Source organism: Macaca fascicularis, chromosome 16 (genome assembly GCF_037993035.2).
Source record: "Macaca fascicularis isolate 582-1 chromosome 16, T2T-MFA8v1.1".
Taxonomy (NCBI): Eukaryota; Metazoa; Chordata; class Mammalia; order Primates; family Cercopithecidae; genus Macaca; species Macaca fascicularis.
The window spans coordinates 76,370,927-76,394,702 of record NC_088390.1 but is presented as its reverse complement, the minus strand read 5'-3'; the positions used below and the strand labels follow the sequence as shown (position 1 = coordinate 76,394,702).

Sequence of the window (23,776 nt, the reverse complement as noted above, 5' to 3'; positions counted from 1 at the left end):
AAAATGAAAAGCAAAATTAGGAACTTGGTATAGTTTATCCCAATGTGCTTTTAGGTAGATGTTTTAGGATTCTGTTATTTATAATGCAAAACAAATTTTAGACTTTTGGTGTTGTGTAGCATTCATTTTTCTGTCTTATGAATGAGGCTTAGCTTATACAATGCAAATAACCACAACCCCCTTCCAACCCAATAAATTACAGCTCTCACCCAAGCTGTCACAGGACATGGAATGTTAACATTCACTTACATAGATTGATGAACTCCACACTCCTCAATTAAATGTAAATATTGCCCTGGAAATAAGGGAGAGGTGACGCTTGATAAAGTAGATCAGGATGATTTAAGGGTATGTGCTCAATTCAAGCAAAACAGCCCCTGAGTGTCTAATGAAGCCTTACCTAGGTAATAGCAAGAAACTAAAGGCTTATCTGGGACAATAGCAGAAAACTATATTCTGCAACCAGTAGAATAGATGCAATAGAAACATCAGAGGAGGGGTATGTGTGTGTGTGTGTGTACTAGGACAAAGTGGGGTGCTGAGTGGAAGGAGCACTCCAAACAAATACTGCATGTTTACTTGTTTACAGCAAATCCTATCAAGGAGAAAATCCCATTATTTATCATTCCTAAGCCTAAATGTTGATGCTTTGACCCTTGTAAATGCGTACTATTCCATAGGCCTCTCCTGCACTGTGTTGGAGGAGGGTAGCTGGTTGCTGAAAATTTATGATGTATAAGACATGATTCTAGTCCACAGGAAGTTAGTAAGCTATTTAGAAGGCAAGATATAACAAACAGGAAATTATCTTATCACTTAAATTGTGTTTTGACTTCAATTTTATTTTAGTTAATGGTCAAATGAGTGGGAAATGGTCACAGATGATGGTCAAATGAGTAGGAGAGGAAGTAGACAGCATGAATGAGTTCTGAGAAGGACCTACTCATGATTGGTGTAATTCTTCTGGAAAGGTGTCATGTAAAGGGTAAACTGGGCTATCACTTTGAAAGACACGTTTAGATGGACAAAAGTCAAGTAGGGGAGAACTTATATTCTCCAGATGGGAGAAAGAAACAAGGCATTTTTGTAAAGTGGGAAGGCTGGAATCATATTAGAGAAGTGGAGACAGAGAAGGCCAAAATATCAACCTGGGTCAAAACTGGGAAAACATTCACCAGTTAGGCTAAAGATTTTGAATCTTTGTTTCGTAGCCACACATGTCCTAAATAATACTTCTGAGCAATATTTTTGTTACATTTCTGGCAATTGAGCTAGACAAAATGGTTGACACTTTCATTTTTCAGGTGATCTAAGTGGTTTAGCAGTATTGTGCACTATTTCATATATCCCTGCTAACCCGGGTAGATGAATCAAAAACTACTGAAGAGAAACTGTAGAGCCTAATCATTCAAAATGATACTCTTGGGTTTTTAAATGTCTATCACATGAACTTACTAAATGCACCCAATGAATTGGCAACACATTCAGTAAGTAGGACTCTGTGCCAGAATGAGGTTCATAATTCAGGCTAGAAAAGAAAAGTACCTGGGAAAATAATGTCCAAGTGTTTCCATTGACCTCAATTACCCAAATAATGTGTGCAATGTTATCCAGCCAAAATGTAACAAAGGTGATCTGTTTTCTACTAGCTAAAGGTTTGTGGGATGACAGTGTTTGTAGGTCAGCTTTTCTCCTTATCTTAGAGTTTTCAAGCCTGCAGAATTTTCTTTAAAGGGAAAAACAAAAAACCCAGAACAATTACCCCCATTCAATTACAAAATCACCACCATCAGCCCTTCCATCCCTGTCCCTTAGGACAGAAGCAGAAACAGCAGGTTCTGCCTAGATCCCAGTTGCCCTATTTTACCAGCACAAATACTTTGGCAGGAAGGTAAGTAAGTGATTAAATCTGGGGTGGAGGCTAAAAAAATTAATGCTTGGGCAAATGATTTAACAGTGTCCTTGAGGTGCAGTGAAACAGCTGAGGCTGGATGGAAGTGGACTACACTAGTTTCCCCATCAAGATCCCCTCTTTTAAAGCAGCAGTGCATAATTTAAGCTTGGGCCCACAGTGGTGGAAGCAGTTATTGCCAGGGTTACAAAGTGTTAGCAGGATCTGCCTTTATCTTGAGTGTGATATAATTAGAGATTCTAAACAGAGTTAGTCAGAGCTGTGTGTTCTCTGTAAATACTGGAGTAACTAACTTTTAATCTTTTTATGTACATATAAATTTGATAAACAGAGATGTGGTAACCTTTTGAAAAAATGTCCCATGCGGTTGTAAGTCTAGTTTATAGCTAAATATTTTCCCTCCTTCCTAGCAAGTTAAGATTATTTAATAGAGTGCCCTTGGGTTATAGACTACAGCAACTATGGAAACCCTGTAGTTTTATGCTTCAGTAACTGCAGGCATTATGTTTTTTTTCACTGCCTCCCTCAAGTCACAAATTCCACCTTTGGGAACTATTAAAACATACAAACAAACAAACAAACAAACAAACATTTTAAATGGCTTTGGGTGATGTTTTTCAACTTCAGGAATCTGGAAATGCTGAGAGTTAAATAAAAGTAAACATACTGCCTCTCTCTTTTCTAGTAATTAAAACTCATAGGCAAATTTTGCAAGACTCTTAATAATTTAAAAATAAAAACTTACAGGGCCAACCGAAGTGGCTTAGACCCCAAAATTCCTGCTTTAGAACAGTCCCCAGAAAAAGAGTGAAATAATTGAGGATAGCGTGGCCCCAAGCATATGGCATGGTACCTGGCACAGAGTTGATACATAACAACAACTGTATGAATTGAAACCATTTATAGGTTCAGGAAGAGGACATACAGAGATAAGAAGAAGAAATTGGCTTGACTTGCCTGTTCGTACCCCTGTGTTCCATATAGCAACGTAGGACCAAAGTAGCTGGTTACAACATGAGAAAAGCAAAAGAAAGAAAATTTTCATATGTTCTGGTGGAAATGAGACTAAAAACCTTTTCTCATTAAGTTTTAAAATCGACTTTAACTTTTTAAAAGTCAATTTTAAATTCAAATCAATTTTAAATTGAATTAACTTTTTAAACTGAGGACTTTTATATTACCAAGCTATATTAGACCTATGTATTTTAAGTCAGTTAAGTCATAGGACTAAAATTGGCCACTGGGTGAAACTATTGTGGTACAATGGTCAGAATCACATAAATAAACGGGTCATGCCACCTCCTTAATTTTTTTCCTAAGGTTCCTCGTTAGAAAAAAAAAAAAATCACTTGACTTGACTTTGATTTCTTTTCGATGGCAGTCACTAACCATTTTGAACATAGCCAAAGTGTACCATAAATTACCCAAAAGAGGTAACTTTTCTTTCCATAGAGGACAAAATTTAATGAATAATTTGGAATTAACCCTGGTGACAAGCTTTAATCCTCTGGGAATGTTACCATTTCTAAAGTGCCTGTTATGAGTTAGTTGTTTCAATTTCATTGCCCCAATATCCCTAAGACAGGGGTCCTCAACCCCCAGGGCAGGGACCAGTACCAGTCCATGGCCTGTTAGGAACCGGGTCGCACAGCAGGATGTGAACAGCACAGCCGGCAAGCGAGCATTACCGCCTGAGCTCCTCCTCCTGTCAGATCAGCGGCAGCATTAGATTCTCATAGAAGCACGAACCCTATTGTGAACTGCACATCGGCGGGATCTAGGTTGTGCGCTCCGTATGAGAATCTAACCAATGCCTGATGATCTGAGATGGAACAGTTTCATCCCCCCTCTCTCCTCCATCCATGAAAAAATTGTCTTCTACAAAACCAGTCCCTGGTGCCAAAAGGGTTGGAAACCATTGCCCAAAGAGCTCTTTATCACAGCTATCATTGATCCAACTTGAAAAGAAAATAAAAATTTTGTAGTGGTAAGGTGCTTTGGCCTAGACCACTGGTTTTCCAACTTTTTTCTTTTTCTTTTACTTTTTTTTTTCTTTCTTTCTTTCTTTTTTTTTTCTTTTTTTTTTTTTTTGAGACAGAGTCTTGCTCTATCGCCCAGGCTGGAGTGCAGTGGCATGGTGTGATCTCAGCTTCACTGCAACCTCTGCCTCCGGGGTTCAAGCGATTCACCTGTTTTAGTGTTTGACATTTCCTTTTACATAATCCCAGCTGTTAAACTAAAGATCAGATCATACATTGTCATATTTTCGTTATTCTTCTTTTGTTCATTGTTGGTACTTTTCTGATTTAATTCCTCATGAAAAAAATAACATTTGTGGTAGCACTTTGGAACTTAAACAAGCCTTTTACATCAATTGTCACATTTTGTTATTTATTTATTTATTTATTTTGAGACAGAGTCTCACTCTGTCATCCAGGCTGGAGTGCAGTGGCACAACCTCGGCTCACCACAACCTCTGCCTCCCGGGTTCAAGCGATTCTCCTGTCTCAGCCTCCCGAGTAACTGGGATTACAAGCACCTGCCACCACATCTGGCTAATTTTATTTTTGTATTTTTAGTAGAGACAGGGTTTCACCATGTTGGCCAGGCTGATCTCAAACTCTTGACCTCAAATGACCCCCCACCTTGGCCTCCCAAAGTGCTGGGATTTTAGGTGTGAGCTACCGTGACTGGCCTCCTTAAGATTTTTCTATGACAGAAGTAAAAGAGGAAAGAGGATACTGTAGTGGTTGGATAGTGAATGAAAGAAAAACAGATGCTGGAATTGAAACCCTGGAATTTGAGTTTCCCTATCTGTCATATACTAACATATCGCTTAATTTACCTGAGTCTTAGTATTCCTATTGCTGTAATAAGAATTCTACTACTACTTCCTCTCACTACTCTCACAGAGTTGTTTTAAAGATAATGTCTGTAATCCCAGCACTTTGGGAGGCTGAGGCAGCTGGATCACCTGAGGTCGGGAGTTCGAGACCAGCCTGACCAACATGGAAAAACCCTGTCTCTACTAAAAATACAAAAAAAAAAAAAATTAGCCAGGTGTGGTGGCGGGTGGCTGTAATCCCAGCTACTCAGGAGGCTGAGGCAGGAGAATCGCTTGAACCCGGGAGGCGGAGTTTGCAATGAGCCGAGATTGCACCATTGCACTCCAGCCTAGGCGACAGAGTGAAACTCTGTATCAAAATAAATAAATAAATAAATAAATAAATAAATAAATAATACACTGTGACAATTGATGTAAAAGGCTTGTTTAAGTTCCAAAGTGCTACCACAAATATTGTTTGTTATTTTCATCAGGCATCAAATCAGAAATTGTACCAACAGTGCACAAAACAATAACAAAAAGATGCCAGTGATCTTTAGTTTAAAAGCTGCAATTACGTAAAAGGAAACACTAAAACGAGGTTTATAAGGACCTTCAGAAGCCCAGTCATCCTCAACGTGAATGCACTAATCGTTTCTAGGATAGGAAAACTGCCACATTTTTTCCCAACTTAAATAGTAAACATCCTATTTCTTCAAGAGGCATTCTTCCATGGATGTTGAAAAAAAAAAAACGATGAATAAATAATCTTTTTTATAAAATAATTTCTTGATCAGTAAACAATCTTAACAGCTTTTTGTCTTAAGCAGTGCAGTTTTCTTTTATTCACAGAACACTGAAAATATTTTACCTTTAAAACAATTTTCTTGGGCTCACCTCTGGCTTTTGTTTGATACTTTTTCTGAAAATATGCATTTGACTTCACTAGTAATATGTGTTCTGAACCAATGAAATGCAGAATTTACTATGCAATAAATGGCAAGCAAAATATTTTAGTGGATGACTTCAGACCATTGTTACTCTTCATTAACTAATTATAAGAAAAAATAAAAATTAAGATTGCTTCTACCTTCTCACAAAAATTCTCATTGTTAAGTATTTCCATATCAAGAGCAATGTTTCTAACAAATCAATATTTGTATAATATTTATATTATCTTGAATTAATTAAATACTTTTTAAACTAAAAAACCTGTCAAGGCCTATTGGGCTCTAATTTTATTGACATTTTCCCCATCAAATAAATGGTGTCACAGTTCAATATTTGGTATAAAAGGCAACGAACTTCCATCTGTCATTAGGACCATAAAGAATCGTTGCCTTTTTCCCCATCAATAAAACATTACTTTCCTTAGATTTGGTATTATCTTTGTTCAATGGAGTGAAATCTTTATTGATTTCTGTTGGTAAAGTTCTGTTTGTGTTTATTGATTTTGATGGAAATAACAAATTCTTATGCTGGAATATCTAGTGTTCTACCCATTGAATAAAGTGAAGATCTTCTCTGTGGTTTGCTTTTTTTATTCCTTACATGCTTTGATAGAGAAAGAAGAAGTTAGTGGTTGATGTATGAAATGGAATACTTCAATAAAATCAACCATCAGAGGCATAGAGCAGAATCGAGGTGGTAGGGTTTCGTTCTCCTTTATTATTTCAACGCCTGAGCATTTCTCAGAATTTAACTTGGAGTTATATACAAAGGTGTCTTGACTAGTGGGTATGTAATCCAAAGAATGCGTTCATATAACTTAGCATCCCCAATGATAACACAGATATGAATTTATGGGGAATTGAGGTTCTTTTTTTTTTCCCTCATACCATTGCTTTTTTATTCGCATACATTTAAGGGGTGCAGGTGCAGTTTTTTAAAATTATTATTTTACTTTAAGTTCTAGGGTACATGTGCACAACGTGCAGGTTTGTTACATATGTATACATGTGCCATGTTGGTATGCTGCACCTGTTAACTCATCATTTACATTAGGTATATCTCCTGATGCTATCGCTCCCCACTCCCCCTACCCCCTGGCAGACCCCGGTGTGTGATGTTCCCCACCCTGTGTCCATGTGTTCTCATTGTTCAGGAATTGAGGTTCTTTAGAGGACATACACTACTGGTTAAAAGTCCATGGCTTTACTACAATGACCTAGTTCAAATCTAGCTATGTCATTTACTGACTGTGTGACTTCAGAACATCACGACCTCTCAGTGCTTCTGTTTCCTTATCGTAAAAATAAAGTCTGTTATGAAGACTCAATCAATATTTTTAAAGCATTTAGAATGGTGCATGGCACATGTTTAGAACCCTGTGTTGTGAAATTAAAAAATAAATGGAAAATGTCACATCTGCTGTAAAATGACACATGTTCCTTTGTTATTGGCAGGCGAGCATTGTGTAAGCGTCTCCGTGTAGTTGCATACGGTCCACAAAAGATTCAGAAATACTTTCTTTTTGTGACTTTGATGACAGAACATTTGAGATGTGGAAATAAGCCCTTTAGCAAGATGATGATGTCACCTGTCATTGTGACACTATCTTCATGATACAGAGAAAACATGGAGTCTTTGAAATACACAAAATCTACTCAACTAAGTAGCCTTGAAGGAAGATAAACTGAGGCAGAAGATTATGATGAAACCGTTGGCCAAACACAATCTAAGAAAGAAATAGAACAAACATTTATAGAAGATGGTGCCAATAAGCAAGTAGTTTTCACAATATAGGTTTGGTATAAACATCTGAGGGCCTATTTCCTATCTTTAAATTTTATTATTATTATCAGTGATCAAGGAATTTTACTAGTGTTTCTTAATGTATCTCTGTCATTTTCCTCAGCTTAAAGGAGAGATAAGCTACATGAAAGCAGGGCAAACACCTGTGGAAAGTGGTTGGTGGATTAGTAAAATCAGCATAATTCCATGAGCAAAAGGATTGGGGTTAGTGTAGGGGACCTGGTTGCTATCCATTCAGCACCACTGCTCTACCGAAGGAAATGAAGCAAAGACCAGGGAATCTTACAGAATTCAAACTTATTAAAATGTCTACCATGAATGGATTCCTTTGTGTTTTGCTTTTAAAAAATAGAGGTAATCAAACATCAGATAGTCAACATGAGACTGAAAAATTATTAAAAGTTTAACACTTCCAAAGCTCGTTTGTGTGTATTAATCTCATTTTATGTGTGTTAAAGAAGCAAGCCATTCTATCACAACACGCATCAGGTGGATTATGACTCTCTCCTACCACTTAGTGTACTCTTTGATGGCAGGAACTATGTCTCTTTCATTTGTTTCATATTCTGAATGGACATGTCAGAGGTGGTATACTTGGATTGCACCAGTTTAACTAACTGAGACTACATGTCTCAGAATTCCATTCCCTTCATAGTTTCAGACCATGGGAGTCATTTTGCAGGACTTACGTAAAGTGGAAGTGAACCAGTAGCCAATTCTTTTCACAACAAGTCACTGTAATGCACGAGGTGCTCAGGTGACCCGCGCAGTTTGTCACTGATACACTGGCACACATTATGGATTGGCAGGTGAGCCCACTGTGCCTACACATCCTGCTGCTCTCCTCTTTCAGTTTCTATGGCTCCCGTGTTACAGAGGGAGGGTACTGTGCTGCTGGCCACCCCTGTTATCCGGTTGGAGGCTCGAAAGCCATGGGACACCAACATGGGCTTCATTTCATCCTGTTGGCTTCTAGCTAATCCTCACTGGTTTCAATGTGGTATCTTCCTCCACTTCACACCCCTATGTCCTTCCAGCTGCCTGCCCTACAATTCAGACTCCAGTGCCAGACACAGGGATGACTTTATGTGACCAACTGCATAAAGTCAAATTTTTAGGATATGTTTTACACACACACACACACACACACACACACACAGAGTTGTGTGTCACTTAACAATGAGGATATATTCTGTCAAATGCATCATCAGGCAATTTTGATGCTGTTTGAACATCACAGAGTGTATATACACAAACCTAGATGGTATAACCTACTACACACCTAGGCTGTATGGTATAGCCTGTTACTCCTAAGCTACGAGCCTGGACAGCATGTGACTGTACTGAATGTTGTACACAGTTGTAGCACAATGGTAAGTATTTGTGTTATCTAAACATAGAAAAGGTACAGTAAAAATACGGCTTTAAAATCTTATGAGACCACCATCATGTATGCACCCCATCATTGAACAAACTGTCATTGTGCAGCACATGGCTATACACATCCATATGTGTATATGTATATATATACACACATACATACAATACAGGTTGATCATAACTCTATGTCTATATAGTATATATCTAATACATATATATAACATATAGATATATACACACACCATTTTGGACTTCTCCTTTTCACCTGCTATATATATTATATTATATGTCTCTTTACATATTTAATATATATAATATATATAATCCCAGCTACTCGAGAAGCTGAGGCAAGAGAATTGATTGAACCTGGGAGGTGGAGGTTGCAGTGAGCTGAGATCATGCCACTGCACCCCAGCCTGGACAACAGAGCAAGATTCCATCTCAATAATAGATATACATATTCTCCAAGCAGTTCTGCTTCTCTAATCAAACCTTGACTGTTCGAACCTATTAACTGTTTGTTGAGGGAATGTGTAAATGAATGAGGGAAATAGCTTTATTTTATAGGTGAAGAAACTGATGATGGAGCATTACTGACTTTCAGATAATAATAAATGTATAATAATAGGAAGACAGCAACTCCTGACTTTGGGCCCAGTGTTCTTTCTACGGATCCACAAATGCCTCTTTTAGTCTATCTTACTTATCCCCCAGTATAGAGAAGAAGCGAGTCTTTGTAGGTGAATTTCTGCTACAATCTTAAGCACTCCATCCAGGCGTGAAAAGATGTTCCGGCCACCGACTCCATAAAGACAGTGGCAGCAAGTTAATACCAATGTATAAAGCACAGGGAATGGGCAACTTCAAAAGAGGGGAGAGCCTTGACAAGCAATTACCGTGTTTTTGGTGTTAGTTGTAGTTCCATTTCTTGGAAATACCTACCTTACCTCTGAACCAAGGGTCTTTGATAAGTAGGAAAACACTAACTAGCTTCTTTTATCTCTTCTCTGCTCTCCACATGTTCAATTAAATTCTCCTCTCTAGAATCAGTCCCAGGTAACTGGGAAAGAGTTCAGTATTAGAACTATAGTTTCAAGTGATTTGGGGGCCTAGAAATGGACACTAAAAACATTCTCCCATTTAAGTTACTCCCTAGGTCATACTCACTTTTGTATTCCATTTCACCCCCTGCCACTCTGCTTTTATCTTCACACCAAAAACCTTACACTCTGAACACTGAACTTCTCACATTTCCCCAAGTCTGTTAGGCTCTTTATAAATAGGCAGACAACTTTTCTTCCTTCTAGCTAAAACCTAAGTACTGTATTACTTCCACAATAAAACTTCCCTTGATTTCCCAGGCACAGTTATTTTTTCTGTGAGTGGCTTCCTTTGCTAGGCTTTGATTTCCCCAATGTCAGGGAGCTGATGGACTAATCTTTACATGCCCTACTGGCCAATAGAATGAGTCACACTGCATCTCTACCTAGAAGAAAGGAAAGAACATTTGCTCAATTCATGAAGCCAAAGTGCAAAAGACAACAACCTTCTGTTTACTGAGTGGCAGCATGGTCACTGAATGCTACTATTTCGATGTCTAAAATAACCAGGTCCACAATATTGTATTAATGGTATAGCAATTATCATGGTATTACTTTGTGAATAATTAACACAGACACTTATTTTACAGAAACACACACATGCACATACAGAGCATAGTGACTCTGAACAACTAACGTCTCGAGGACACAATTTTGGACTTCTCCCTCTCACCTGTTAACTCTGCTAACTCTGTACCCCTGTGCTTCTGATGCACAAGCTGCCCCAACAGAGCACAACTAAATTCCATACACAACTCGAGAAACAGTACCCACTGCTTACAAGAGCAAAAACAGGGATAAGCTAACTCAATAGTGCAGAAACACACAAACAATATTCTGCCTACAGCAATATAATGCATACAAACATTGTCCTGATTTCTATTGTACTTGATTCCTGTGTGTGGAAAGTGCATTTTGCTTCTGTTTGGTTTTGTTTGGGTCTGTGATTTGCTTTGTTTAGTTTTTTCTCTCTGAATGTTTCTTTAGCTTTTAACCTCCAAGCGCAAATGGCCTAATCTTATCTTCAGCTCCATATTGTTATCTAATACAGTTAAATAAAATTTTAGTCATGAGGAAATGAAACCACCTCCTATTCCCATAAAGCCTAAATTTAAATGTGTGTAAATCATAAGGCTTAGATAATTTGTTCAAATTAGCCACACCACGTACTCCTTGGGCGTGAGGTTGAACCACCCACAAATTGGCTCAATTCTGATCCAAATGAAAGGCAAGTTGAAAAATAAAGAGGGTTCTTGATATGACAGTCCTGGTGCATAACTCATCATCTCTAACACTCTGGCACTTTCCCAAATTTTGGTTGCAAGTCTGGGAAGGATTTTGCTTTCTCAATAAAATAAATAAATAGAACTCAATAACAGACTGCAAGAACACTAACAGGTCAGCTAAGAACCAAATTCATTCATCAGATATGGCTAAGTGTGCCTTGCGCTTGCTGACTGGTGAGAGTTACTAACTCCTAGTTTAGCAGACCCTATGTGCTGTCTTCAGTATAGGAAAACCTTGAATCAGAGATCTAGCAAACAATTTTGTGGTCCAGCCATTAGGCCAGGTACCTTGTTATGTGAGCTTACTTTAGATTATTTTCCCAAAGTAGAGATAGAATGTCCTGAATTACCCATTGTTCGGCTCAGCCTCACATGAGATGAGGAGAGTGCATAGTTGTGAAAAGACTGGCCAAGTTTGTGGGTGAGCAGATATTTTTCTGGGGCAGAGCCAACTAACTAATCAAGTACTAACCAAACCCAGGAATTTTCCCTCACAAAATTCATCCTTTAATAGTACTTCTCAAAATTTTCCATTAGAAAAAATAAACCTTTCAAAGCAGAAGAGAAATGAGTACATTACCCCTATTACTACCCGAAATCCGGGAGTATTTGAGGATATAGGACAAATGACTGTGCCTGAGCTCAAAATATTCCACAGTCTTATGATATTTTTTATTTTAGTCTTAAATATAAAGATATATTTACTGTTGGATGTATATTCATACCTGCATTATGAAAATAATTTTTAAAGTGTTTATCAGTAAAATTACTTAGTTCTTTTACTCCCCATCCAAGTTATTGAGTGAAATTAATGCTTCTAAAAGGTATACGATGTTATTCTCATGGTTTCTCAGAGATCTTGGTATGTTGCTACTACTGTAAACACAGTTATTCAGAGGCAGGACTCATACATGTGAACTGCATGGAAACATGGAGGAAATTACATAACAGCCAAAATATATGATATGGATAGTGATTTTAATGGAAGAGGAAGCAATGTCACAGTGTCTCAAAAATAACTTACTCTTTACCTCAATTAAAAAAAATCATTTTCTCTCTAACCAAGTTGCATTACAAAAAAGCCATAGCATTAAAAATGCTGTATTGCCAGATGTGGTAGCTCACACCTGTAATCCCAGCGCTTTGGGAAGCTGAAGTGGGTGGGTTACTTGAGGCTAGGAGTTTAAGACCAGCCTGACCAACACAGTGAAAACGCATTTCTACTAAAAATACAAAAATTAGCCGGGCGTGGTGGTGGGTGCCTGTAATCCCAGCTACTTGGGAAGCTGAGGCAAAAGAATTGCTTGAACCTGGGAGGCGGAGGTTGCAGTGAGCTGAGATCGTGCCACTGCACTCGAGCCTGGGCAATAGAGTGAGACTCCATCTAAAAAAAAATAAAAATAAATCATAAAATAAAAATGCTGTACTAAATTAATGGATGCTTCCATACGCAAATGATGGCATTTTTAGGCAGCTCCATTTTATGAAATTTAATATTTATATGATTACTAAAGTATGATTCTTAATTTCTCTTACAGAAATGGAAGCTTGAAACATATAATGTCTAATAACTGGATGGCAAAAGACAATCAGGATGAAGTTGGATTCTGTTATCGTGATGTTTAATTTTATGTGTCAACTTAGCTAGGCTATGGTACCCAGTTGTTTGATAAAACACCCATCTGGATATTGCTAGGAAGATACATATTAGATGTGAGGAACATTTCTCATCTGTAGACTTTCAGAAAAGCAGATTATTATCCTCCATCATGTAGATGGGTCTTATCTAATCGGTTGCAACCCGTAAGAGCCTGGGAAAGGAGGTCTGCTTCAAAAGTGTAACATACAAATTCCGTCCAAGTTTCCTATTCAGGCATACTCTGCAGATTTGAACTCACTACTGCAATGTCAACTCGTACTAGAATTTCTACCAGCCCGCCCTACAGATTTCATACTCGCCAGCCACCATAATTGCTTTAGCCAATTCCTTAAGATCTCTCTGTGTTTTTCTCCCTCTTGCTCTCCTGTATCCTGTTTCTTCTGTTTCTCTAGAGATCCTTGACTAATAACCAAACGTTAGGAGAAGAAAAAGACCATTTTAAGAGAACTGTCAGAGTTGCTGACAGTGGAAAATCTTGTAATAGAGTTCATAGTGAAAATGGTATTTCAGTGTCTAAAAGTTCTTTTTTTTTTTTTTTTTTTTTTTTTTTTTTTTTTTTGTTGTTGAGACAGAGTCTCGCTCTGCCGCCCAGGCTGGAGTGCAGTGGCCGGATCTCAGCTCACTGCAAGCTCCGCCTCCCGGGTTCACGCCATTCTCCTGCCTCAGCCTCCCGAGTACCTGGGACTATAGGCGCCCGCCACCTCACCTGGCTAGTTTTTTTTTTGTATTTTTAAAGTAGAGACGGGGTTTCACCATGTCAGCCAGGATGGTCTCGATCTCCTGACCTCGTGATCCGCCCGTCTCGGCCTCCCAAAGTGCTGGGATTACAGGCTTGAGCCACCGCGCCCGGCCTAAAAGTTCTTAATTCCACAAGCATGCCCAGGACAATATTAACCTGCCTCAAACCTGGCTATCATCCTCTTGCCTTCCTGGAAAAAAGTTCAATTGGTTGGTGTGCTAATTGTACCTTAGGTTATGATGGTGCTGGATCACTGCATGGCTCTTAATTATTTACAGACATGCCTTTTTCTGCCAGGCTTGGGGCAGGGACCAGGTCTTTGTTATCTTTGTCCCCAGACTGTCCAGTACAGTGGCACTTAATAAATGTTTATTGATTGCGTGAGAACATGGCTCTGATTTAAAATGGGATATAATAAAAAATTAAAATTTACCTAAATAAGAAGTGTTTTTGGTCATGTTTGCTAGAACACACATTTTTCTTAAAAAAAAAAAAAGATAACTGAATATTTGTTTCTCACTTAAAAGGAGAGCAAATCTTACAAAATACAATCTGAAGCCATGTAACCACTTGGAGTCTTTAAAGCTATTTTTGTATAAGGAAAATAAAATTAGGAATGGAGGTGATCTTTCTGGAACATGATAAGGTAAAAATCACCTTTTTTATGCGGAGTTGTTGGACAGATCTAATTTGGGACTGTTTCTTCCCCAGATGATTGAGTTTTTAAAATTTTCTTATACACCTGTCAGCAGTTTCAGATCTAGTTTTAGGAGGGGGAGAATGCAGAGCCACGGTAGCTGGTAAAAGTTGCATTTAATAGTGAGAAGCCTCTATTAGAATGTTATGTTTTGCATCCAAATCCTTGATTTCAGAGTAGAACTTTCTGGAGCAAGGTGAGGGAAAAAATCTGATCCTATCTTTTTCATTTAAAAGCAGCTATACAAAAAATAAAGTCATCCACCCCTTGTGCTTAACAGAGTGAAAGAACTGCAAAGCCTAGAGTCCATAGGGCCTAAAGCATAATGATAAAAAGAATTCTCCTCCTGGTCTGCAGAGGCTAACCAGCTAAGAAAGCAAAATGTAACTATCTTTGTACAGGAAAGCATTCTTCATGCAATGCATTTCAGAGTACCTCATGCAATGCATTTCAGATAAACCATCATTTTGTTTTTCTGAAGCTGGGACTTTGGGCCTAAAAAATTTATCCAAGAATCAGCTATTTGAGTTTACTTTCACTTCCCATAGACATTTCAGAAGATGAGTCCTTATTACCATGGTTTCCAGCAAGGGGACCATTTGGAGATGCCAAAGCTGATGGATGGACTCACCAAAATTCAAGGAAAAAACAAAAACAAAAACAAAAAAACACCTAATAAGGAAAGAAGCATTTGGAGAAAGACTTCTAATTCTTTTTACTGTACATAAAATCTACTTTTACTTAGATTTCTTAGTTGCCTGTCTCTTGACAACATCTGGTTTGAGCTACAGAGGGCCTGGCTTCTGTGTTGAGATTTGTGTTTCCCTTACAAGTTTCATGTTGGTGAGCATGTTCTTAGCCTCAGCACAGCCTTGATGTTCAGAAACCTTTTTCTTTACTCCATTGGGTACACTGGAGGAGCCTGTCTTCATTTGCTCTCATGCTTACGCTAATTCTGCTCATTCTCACATCTATATTTGTTCACTTCTATCATCAGCCTGTCATCCACAATACTCCTATCTCTCCACCTGTCTAAATCTACACTTCCCATGGTCTTTTCTAACCTCCAAAACCTTCTCTGACACTTGTAGCTTGCAGAATCATATCTGTATTGGTAAAAATTATGGCACATCTAAATGACCTCACGGATTCCTTGCTACTCTCACTCCTGCAATTTTGCTTCAGCCACACTGGCCTCTGCTGTTTTGTTAACTTGCCAGGCACACCTCAGCTTTAGGGCTGTTCCATCTGCCTGAACTGCTCTTCTCCAAGGATTCTACATGGCTCACTTCCTTGCCACCTCCAGGTCTTTGGCTAAATATCACCCCCTTAGTGAAGACTTCTTTGACATTCCATTTATCAATGGAAAATGTTGGGAGGTAGCTTTGAAAATGGCTCCCAATGATCTTCTTCTGCTGGAACTCAAGTTCTTACATAAGGACAAGTGGTGGGCTTTACTAATTTAACAAAGAGAATACCTGGATTGTTTTGGTGCCAAATATTGATTTCAATGCCCTTTACATATTTTGCCTCAAATTATACATTTTTTTCCATTTCTAATTTTCAATTAATTTATATCCAAGTCTTAACTTGTACTCACCACTAAGCTATATAATAGAAGAAACACGTATTTTTCAATATCCTCGAAGACTCTTGTTCTCTCCCAAGTTGAAATTCTTGTTGAGAAAAACATATCAAAATCAAATATTGCATTCCCCTCCCAATGCAGTCTTTTCTTCCAGTTTCAAATGTTATCAGGGTCCTGTTGTGTATGAGACTAATAATCTTAGATTTATCACAATTATCATGTTCTAAAAATAAACTTAAGCAGGATTACATCTCTTAGTTACTCAAGCTCTCTCTCTCTCTCTTTCTCTTTCTCTCTTGCTTTTGACTTGAATTGAACTCTGGACCTTGTTCACTTTTAAATTCTTTTTGGCTGAATTTCAGGAATTCCTTGAACGTATTCTGCAAAACAGCTGTGGTTTGGGTACTTCATGTTCCTTTATTGGTTAAAATCTGACATAAAGAGTGGCTGGTCTACATTTCCCATACTAAAGTAACAAAGGTGCATTCATGTATTTTTTTTATTCTTAAGAATCTGGCTCTCACTAGCCATAGGAGTAATATTTAGCAGAAATACTCTAGTACTCTTTTTCTAAAGACCTTTCAGTCCATATAATACGCATGATCACAATTCATCTGGCTTATAGAAAAGTTATTATTTACTACCTAAATATAACAACAAGGGAAACTGTTCAATTATATATGTTAGAGAATTCATGGCATCCAGAGAGCAAATTTTTACAAGCTCACACTTTTCTGAATAAATACTCAAAATAAAATGTTAAGATTTTAATTGATAAGAGAAAAAAAAAAAGCTTTAAAGGGATTAAGGTGAAAACAAAAGGAGAAAATTCTTCACTTTCAATTTATGTTAAAATAAATGCAGAAAAAATGGATCTTTTATTTCCTTTCAATGATTATACACAACTCTAAAAACTAGTCAATGTATATTTTCTCTGAGTGTTTTAAGGGAGGGGGCATAAAATACATATTTTTCAATATTTGCAGTTATATGTTCATAAGTGCATAAAGATGCAATAATCTGGTTCTGAAAGACATGACAGAATACTCCATATGGTATGAATATAATAAAGCCACTTTTAGACATTTACAAATATAATAGCAGGCAAGGGCTGTTTAACAGACTCCGTAAACACCAATGTGAGACTACTTTTGACCAAAGCTTCAAAATAATTTAAGGACACACTGCTTGATTCCTACTTAAAGCAGTTGGATAAAAAATTAAATTATCTTCATTGCATTTAATTGATCATTAATATTTACATTGGCTGGAAACAGAGCGTTGCTGCTCTCCAAACACAGATGCCAGCAAGAGCAAAACATAGACTGAATGACGCTGTATCCATAGCAATAATAGCACTTACCTTTATTCACTGTCCCCACAGAGAATCTATGAGCTAGGTGCTCTCAGCTGGGCAATAGTAAGAATGCTCTTTAGTTAATAATAAAGGAAAGAAAAGCTCCAGACACCAAGAACCTGGGTTAACCATTGACACCGGTTTGTTCCTACAGTTCCTCCCTGGGATCTACATAGGTAGCCCCTGGCATCTTATCAAGCAAGCCATAGCCAGTCAGCTGTGGCAGCGATTACCTCACCACCTCTGTACCGCTGGAGGAGGTACAGTGTGAAGGTCACCCAAGTATATCCTGACCAAGTTTTTACTTGATCAGGGATACAAAGGAAGATTTGCTGGGCCAGAAATACGCTCAACGATGCCAGTAAGTGACTCAGATATTTACAAACAGGATTGTTGAGAGATGACCTATGGAAATGCCCATGCTAGTTTTCAGACTCTGTTGGAACAGTACAAATAAATCCTTTTCATCAGAACTGTTTGTCTACATCTTAGCAGCTGAGGATTGGGATTGCATGCTGATGAAAAGTGAGACAGGCTAATGACAGGTAGTTAAGCATCCATTCATTCTTTTATTTACCAAACCTTTAATGGTTATTTGTCCTGTGCTGCACAGTTCCACAGAACTGGAGTTCACAGCTGATGAGCCCTCTGACTAATCAACATGGATGGCAGAAACTGGGGTTGGAAAGTCTTCCTTTCCTCAATGCCAGGAATCAGAGACTGAGATGGCGAATGCAATGCACGCTGTGGTATGGGTTTTGCCTGGCAGTAAGTCCTAATGGGTTAAATAAAATGGTGAGGTGGTCATGTGGTCAGTGATCTCCAGAAGGTAGAAAAGTGAGTGATCAAGGAAGAGGTACGTTTATAATGCTACAATCAAGAGAAAGAGCCAGAAAATGTGAAAAGCAGCCATAGGGAACTAAAGAAATAACCACCCGAAGCTCTTCAGAACCTGGGGGAGTTGTGTCCAGGAGTGCTCAACAGAAGTGTTATGCTAACAAGGAATTACTTTTTCCCTTACTCCACAGAGCAGTGGCAGCCAGGGGATCTAGGGAACCGCGTCAGGCTTGGTTAACACTGCAAATTTAAGAGGACTTTTCTAGGTTCTTGCTGTTTGAGGGCTGTTAGAGTTTTGTTTCCGTTTTTTAAAGCATACACACTTGAGGAAGTGGACTTCTATGTTGGCACCACCACTTACTAGCTGTGTGACACTGAGAAGCTGCTTAACCTTTCTGCTACTCCATTTTCTCATCTGTCCAATGGGGATGATAATAGCAACAACAACAACACCTACCACAGATAGATAATTCGTGTTCCAAACTCTTAGCTGTCACTAAGGTATTCACATTCCGATAGGAAGACCTGTTTTGCAGCTTCTTACACAATATCTGCAGAAGAGTTTGAACACCCCAAAGGACCTATCTTTTCAGTCATCAATAAATCTCAGGTAAGCCGTGAATACAGAGGTTGCCTTTTCTGTTAAAAAAAAATAAATTGAAGACTAAACAAATGCCTACATTTCCATGACAATTGCAGCAACTCTCATTGTGGTTTATCCATGATGTTATTCAATATTATCACTTAACGCTGCTCGATTACTGCCTTGTTTGAAAGCACAGCACACTTTGTTAGAGTTCTATCCCAAAAGACTTTTTAAACAAAAAACACAAAAATTGACAAGACTCCCTCTGCTCTGCAAAGACAATTTCAGGAAAGGTGATTTTGTGTGGGTGAGCGTTTGGATTGATCTGAGAAGATGAGGCATCTAAACACAGCGTAAAAACAGACCATGGAGAAGAGCAAGATAGGAGGCAAGATGGGGAAACTGGATGGATTCCCAACTCCAACTGAGTCAGATCGTCACTGCGTGGCTTCATTTCTTTGTTTGAAGTAAATTCCCAGAATATCAGACACACCCATACTTACATGTAAGTAGAAAAACACTTTCTAAAGCCAAATAAATAAAAATGATATCTGGATTGGCTTTTCTGTTACATGTCTATGCCTCCTCAGCCTACCTTAACTGAAAATTAACTTCATTGAAGTTCAGCTTTTGTGAACTTTAATCCTCCCCCAAACAGAAAGAGAAACTGAGGCAAATTGAAGTGGCATGTTCAAGATTTGTCAAATTACAAGAATTTGTTACTTGAATGTAGAAATCTAAGTGATAAATAATTGTCTTTTTCAATAATCTGTAATGTATTGCTGTTCTGACATTTCAGTATTGGCCTAAGAGGAAGTTACATTGTACAAAGGGGTTACTTATTAGAGAGAACACTCTAACTCCAGCATTGGAAGACTGTGACTTGCCCCCAGTTTTTGTAAGAACTCCAAGCTAAGAATGGTTTTCACAATTAAAAATAGTGGGGGGGAAATTAAAAGAAGAAGAAGATTTGTGACATGAAAATAATATGAAATTCACATTTCTGTGTCTATAAATCATGTTTATTGGTACACAGGCCTATCTTTTTTTTTTTTTTTTTTTTTACTTACTGTCAATGAAGGCTTCATATTACACAACAGAATTCAGTGACCTTCAAGACCTCAACAGAGGCCGGGCGCGGTGGCTCAAGCCTGTAATCCCAGCACTTTGGGAGGCCGAGATGGGCGGATCACTAGGTCAGGAGATCAAGACCATCCTGGCTAACACGGTGAAACCCCGTCTCTACTAAAAAATACAAAAAACTAGCCGGGCGAGGTGGTGGGTGCCTGTAGTCCCAGCTACTCAGGAGGCTGAGACAGGAGAATGGCCCGAACCCGGGAGGCGGAGCTTGCAGTGAGCTGAGATCCGGCCACTGCACTCCAGCCTGGGCGACAGAGCGAGACTCCGTCTCAAAAAAAAAAAAAAAAAAAAAAAAAAAAGACCTCAACAGAGACTGTGGTCCTTAAAGCCTAAAATATTTTGCATCTGGCCCTTTACAGAAAAAAAATAAGAAAAAAAATCTAGCTAAGCCATAAAATCCACTCTTCTCCAAAGGAAGGTTCCTCTTTTCTGATTAATGATTTTCCTCTCACCGTTAAGTCCAAGTCAACTGCATTTCTATGACTTAAAATCCTATCTTTCCTTCAATATTCCTTTTACTAACTCTTTCCTTGCCTACTATAAATATCAATAAATAATTTCAAAAATAATAATAAACAATAATACTCTTTAAAGGCACTATGTTTTTCATTCTATATATTTTAGCTTTTAGTTGCACGTTTTATTTCCTTTACTAAACTCTAAATATTAATGGGTAGGAACTTACTAAATCTTATTCATCTTTTTTTTTAATTTTTAATTTTTGTGTGTTTTCAGATGGGGTTTTCCTGTGTTGTCCAGGCTGGTCTTGAACTCCTGGACTCAGGCAATCCTCCCGCTTCAGCCTCCGGAGTAGCTGGGACTATAGGCATGCGTCATCATGCTTGACTCCCTCATTCATCTTTGAGTCCAACCAAGTGACTAACAGAAAGCTAGAATTCAGTACTAATAATACTAAGCAATGAATGCTTTTCTGAATTAAGCAAACAAACGTATTAGGAAAATAAACCTGTTTGTCTTTTAGAGGTTTCTTCACCTTTTTCTTCAGTTTACTGTCTTAATGAGCTTCCCTATCACTGTCCATCGTCCATCTCTCCTGAGTCCCAAGACCCTCTTGCTGCCCTGATACCACAGCCTTACTAGGTTGTGCCCGAGTTGTCCTCTTGCTTCAGAATCCCAGTTCTCAAAATGTTCCTCTGAAGTGTCTCGATCACTTGAAGAGCTCTGTGTGTTTTATTGTGTTTCAAACCCTTCAGACCATATGGAATCAGAGGCAGAAGGAAAAGGGGGAAAAGAGCGAACTTGAATTTTCTTCCTCAAGGAGCAATTTTCCTAAGATTGAAATGAAAATTCCCATTCAGCATTTTCCTAAGACGATGTACTGTACTTCAACAATTATTTAAATAAAATGGATGAAATTGGCTGTATCATTTGAAAGAATCTGATACATTGAATCATGCTACATTATCTCTCCCAGAGTGGGGAAAATGGAAAGAATACCTTAAAAAAATCTTTCCTGGATGTTTAAGTTATATAGGTTTATTGTAGATACTATGAATAAGAGTGCAAAGAGGGCAGTAAAAAACAATCACAAGTCTCAATTTTCTTTCGTCAAATTATTTCCAGTCATTTTCTCTACTGTCTTAAGATAAAGTTGAGATTCAGTCAGATTTACAATTTTGAATCTTGCTTTTTAACCCTAGTCAAGGAGCTCTTGTCTGAATGCAAAGGAATGCATTTCCAACCATGGAATTCCCAACATGCAGGAGCTTTGAGTGAAGCAGATTTTTAGAGCATGTGTACTGGCTTTTTAGTACTCTCCAATCACAGCCACATTGACTGATACGATCTACGCTACGTTTTGGGGATTACTTGAAACCATACCTTGAGAGAGCTTTATAAACTATCATGTATCCACCAGATGTGACCCAGCATTTGAAGGGCATCCCCAAGTATTAGGTAAATTCTATTCTTCTGCAAGAAGTGCTTATAAATTGAAAAGTTATCCTTCTCAAAAAAGAAAAAAAAAAAAAACGCTTTCCATGGGAATAGGAATTGTGTCGAAGGTAACTGATTTCATTTCAAAACATGCCCTCATTTTAAAGGCTAGTTTGCTCTTATTAATTCTTTTGCTATCCAAGGAGAGATTTCAAATAATTACTTGGATACTTCAAGCCCCAAACCCATAACTGGTTTCATTACCACATTGACTATTTTATTAGGAGGTATTTAAAGGAGATTAATCTGCTTTTATCACGTCCTCCGTTCTTAACTTTTCATAGAAGGCATAATCCTTTTCTTCCCAACTTGTGCTCTTTCAAACCTCAGGAATGAATTGCAAAAATGAATATTCTTATTGCCTCACTCCCTTCCAAGATAGCTTTTTCTAATGCTTTTCTTCCCCCTAAAATAAGAATTAAAAGTGATATTTCTTTTGACAGCTGGTAACTAATCCCACCTTAGCAGGAAGGAGAACAGGAAGCCAGCAAAGGAATTTTCCATTCCCGTCTCTTTTAATTTTCCCCCACATCAGGTATTTTTCAAAATCTAGACATTTCCATTGAGCTGTATATCTTCTTGTTTTGTCTACCAGAGTCACGTGTTCTTCAACTTCTCCTCTGCTGATGAGAAACCTGACTGAGTTTATGTTTGTATTTGGAGGAGGGAGAAATTGAGAACTTTTGAATCTCCAAAGGGAATATAATTGAAATGTGATGCCTTTGCTTATGCAAACAGACTTTTTTCCTTTTGTAAAGATAAAGTTCACACAGCTAGTCCATCAAACCACAAATCAGAATGTCTCATGTTGTAACAAGAGCTACAGCTTTGATTCCTACAATAAGTCTCTTTTGGTCTGCCTGGCTGCCTTTCTCTATTCCTTTCCCATCTCTCTCCCTCCTTTTTTTTCTCCCTCCCATCCTTCCTTCATTCCTTCCTTTTTTTCTTCTGTTTAATTTAAGGACTCTGTATTTTACTATGCTCCAAGCCCTCCAAAATGCATAGAAGGTGCAGAAGATAAAGGAAAAATAATTAACTCAAATTTGTTTTTCCAAGGAGCAATTCAGTTCAGCATTTTCAAAAAGAAAACAATGTATTCAATTTTTTAATGAGGATTTTTTTAAACGATGAGATTAGTTTTCTAAAGCTAATGGCTTGCACAAAATGTGACCGAAAGGTATTTAGGTAACTTGATGTCATTTCCAATGAAACAGTGTATCTAAGATGATGTCTACGGTAACATGTTCAGTTACATATACTAATAACATCTCTCTAAAACTGAAGCAGACTTTTTCTGAAATGTGTATCTCACCCATATATGGCACACATTTGCCTGGAAGACAGTAGGTGAGAGGGGAGGGGTGGAAAAGTGAGGAGTAAGTTAGAAGGAATAAGTTAATGAGTGCTGGAAGTAGCTGGTAGAGGGAGAGCTAAGCAGAAGGAAACGGAATAAAATGTCCTTATGTTATTTAACAGCTGACAAAAGTAAGCAAAAGAGGAGAAACAGGGAGTCACAGAGCGCTCTGAATTTTCTTTATCAGAGTATGCGGGGGTTACTTATTCTGAAGATTTTTCACTTCTTCAGAAGGAAATTCTTCAATGGCATCAATTAGGTAGAAGCAGCCAAGCATAGGGGCAACATCACTAGAGAAAAATCAGAAAATGGAATTCTCCTGCGAACAGAACTAACCAGATGTTTGACCCTTGTCAAGACACTATTTCTTTGGATCTTAGTTTTCTACTGTGCAAAATAAAACGGTTGGATGCCCTCTATTATCTCTTCTAAATGTACAATTGTTTTCTTTCTTTCCTGCATATTACAATAAAATGAAACTACATAAATAAGGACATAAATTTTGTCTTATTTTTCTTCCACACAGAATACTCAAAGTTTGGCACAGGGCTCAGCCCCATAACATGTGATCAATAAATATATATTTAAGGAATGAATGAATCTATA

General features: G+C 38.0%; 1 protein-coding gene across 14 annotated transcripts in view; it reads right to left on the bottom strand.

The window, feature by feature from the left end:
* The window catches only part of KCNJ16 (potassium inwardly rectifying channel subfamily J member 16), a 173,366-nt gene that overhangs the window by 44,787 nt on the left and 104,803 nt on the right, over positions 1-23,776 (bottom strand). The window contains exons 1-2 of one of the 14 annotated variants that reach the window (XM_045374496.3): positions 17,304-17,368; positions 15,953-16,028 (exon numbers count right to left, since the gene is read on the bottom strand). The exons of 12 other annotated variants lie outside the window; for them this stretch is intronic. The gene's annotated coding sequence lies outside the window, so the exon portion shown is untranslated. Of the gene's footprint in view, positions 1-15,952; positions 16,029-17,303; positions 17,369-23,776 lie in introns of those variants that run through there. One more of the 14 variants, XM_005584806.5, reaches the window with a different exon arrangement.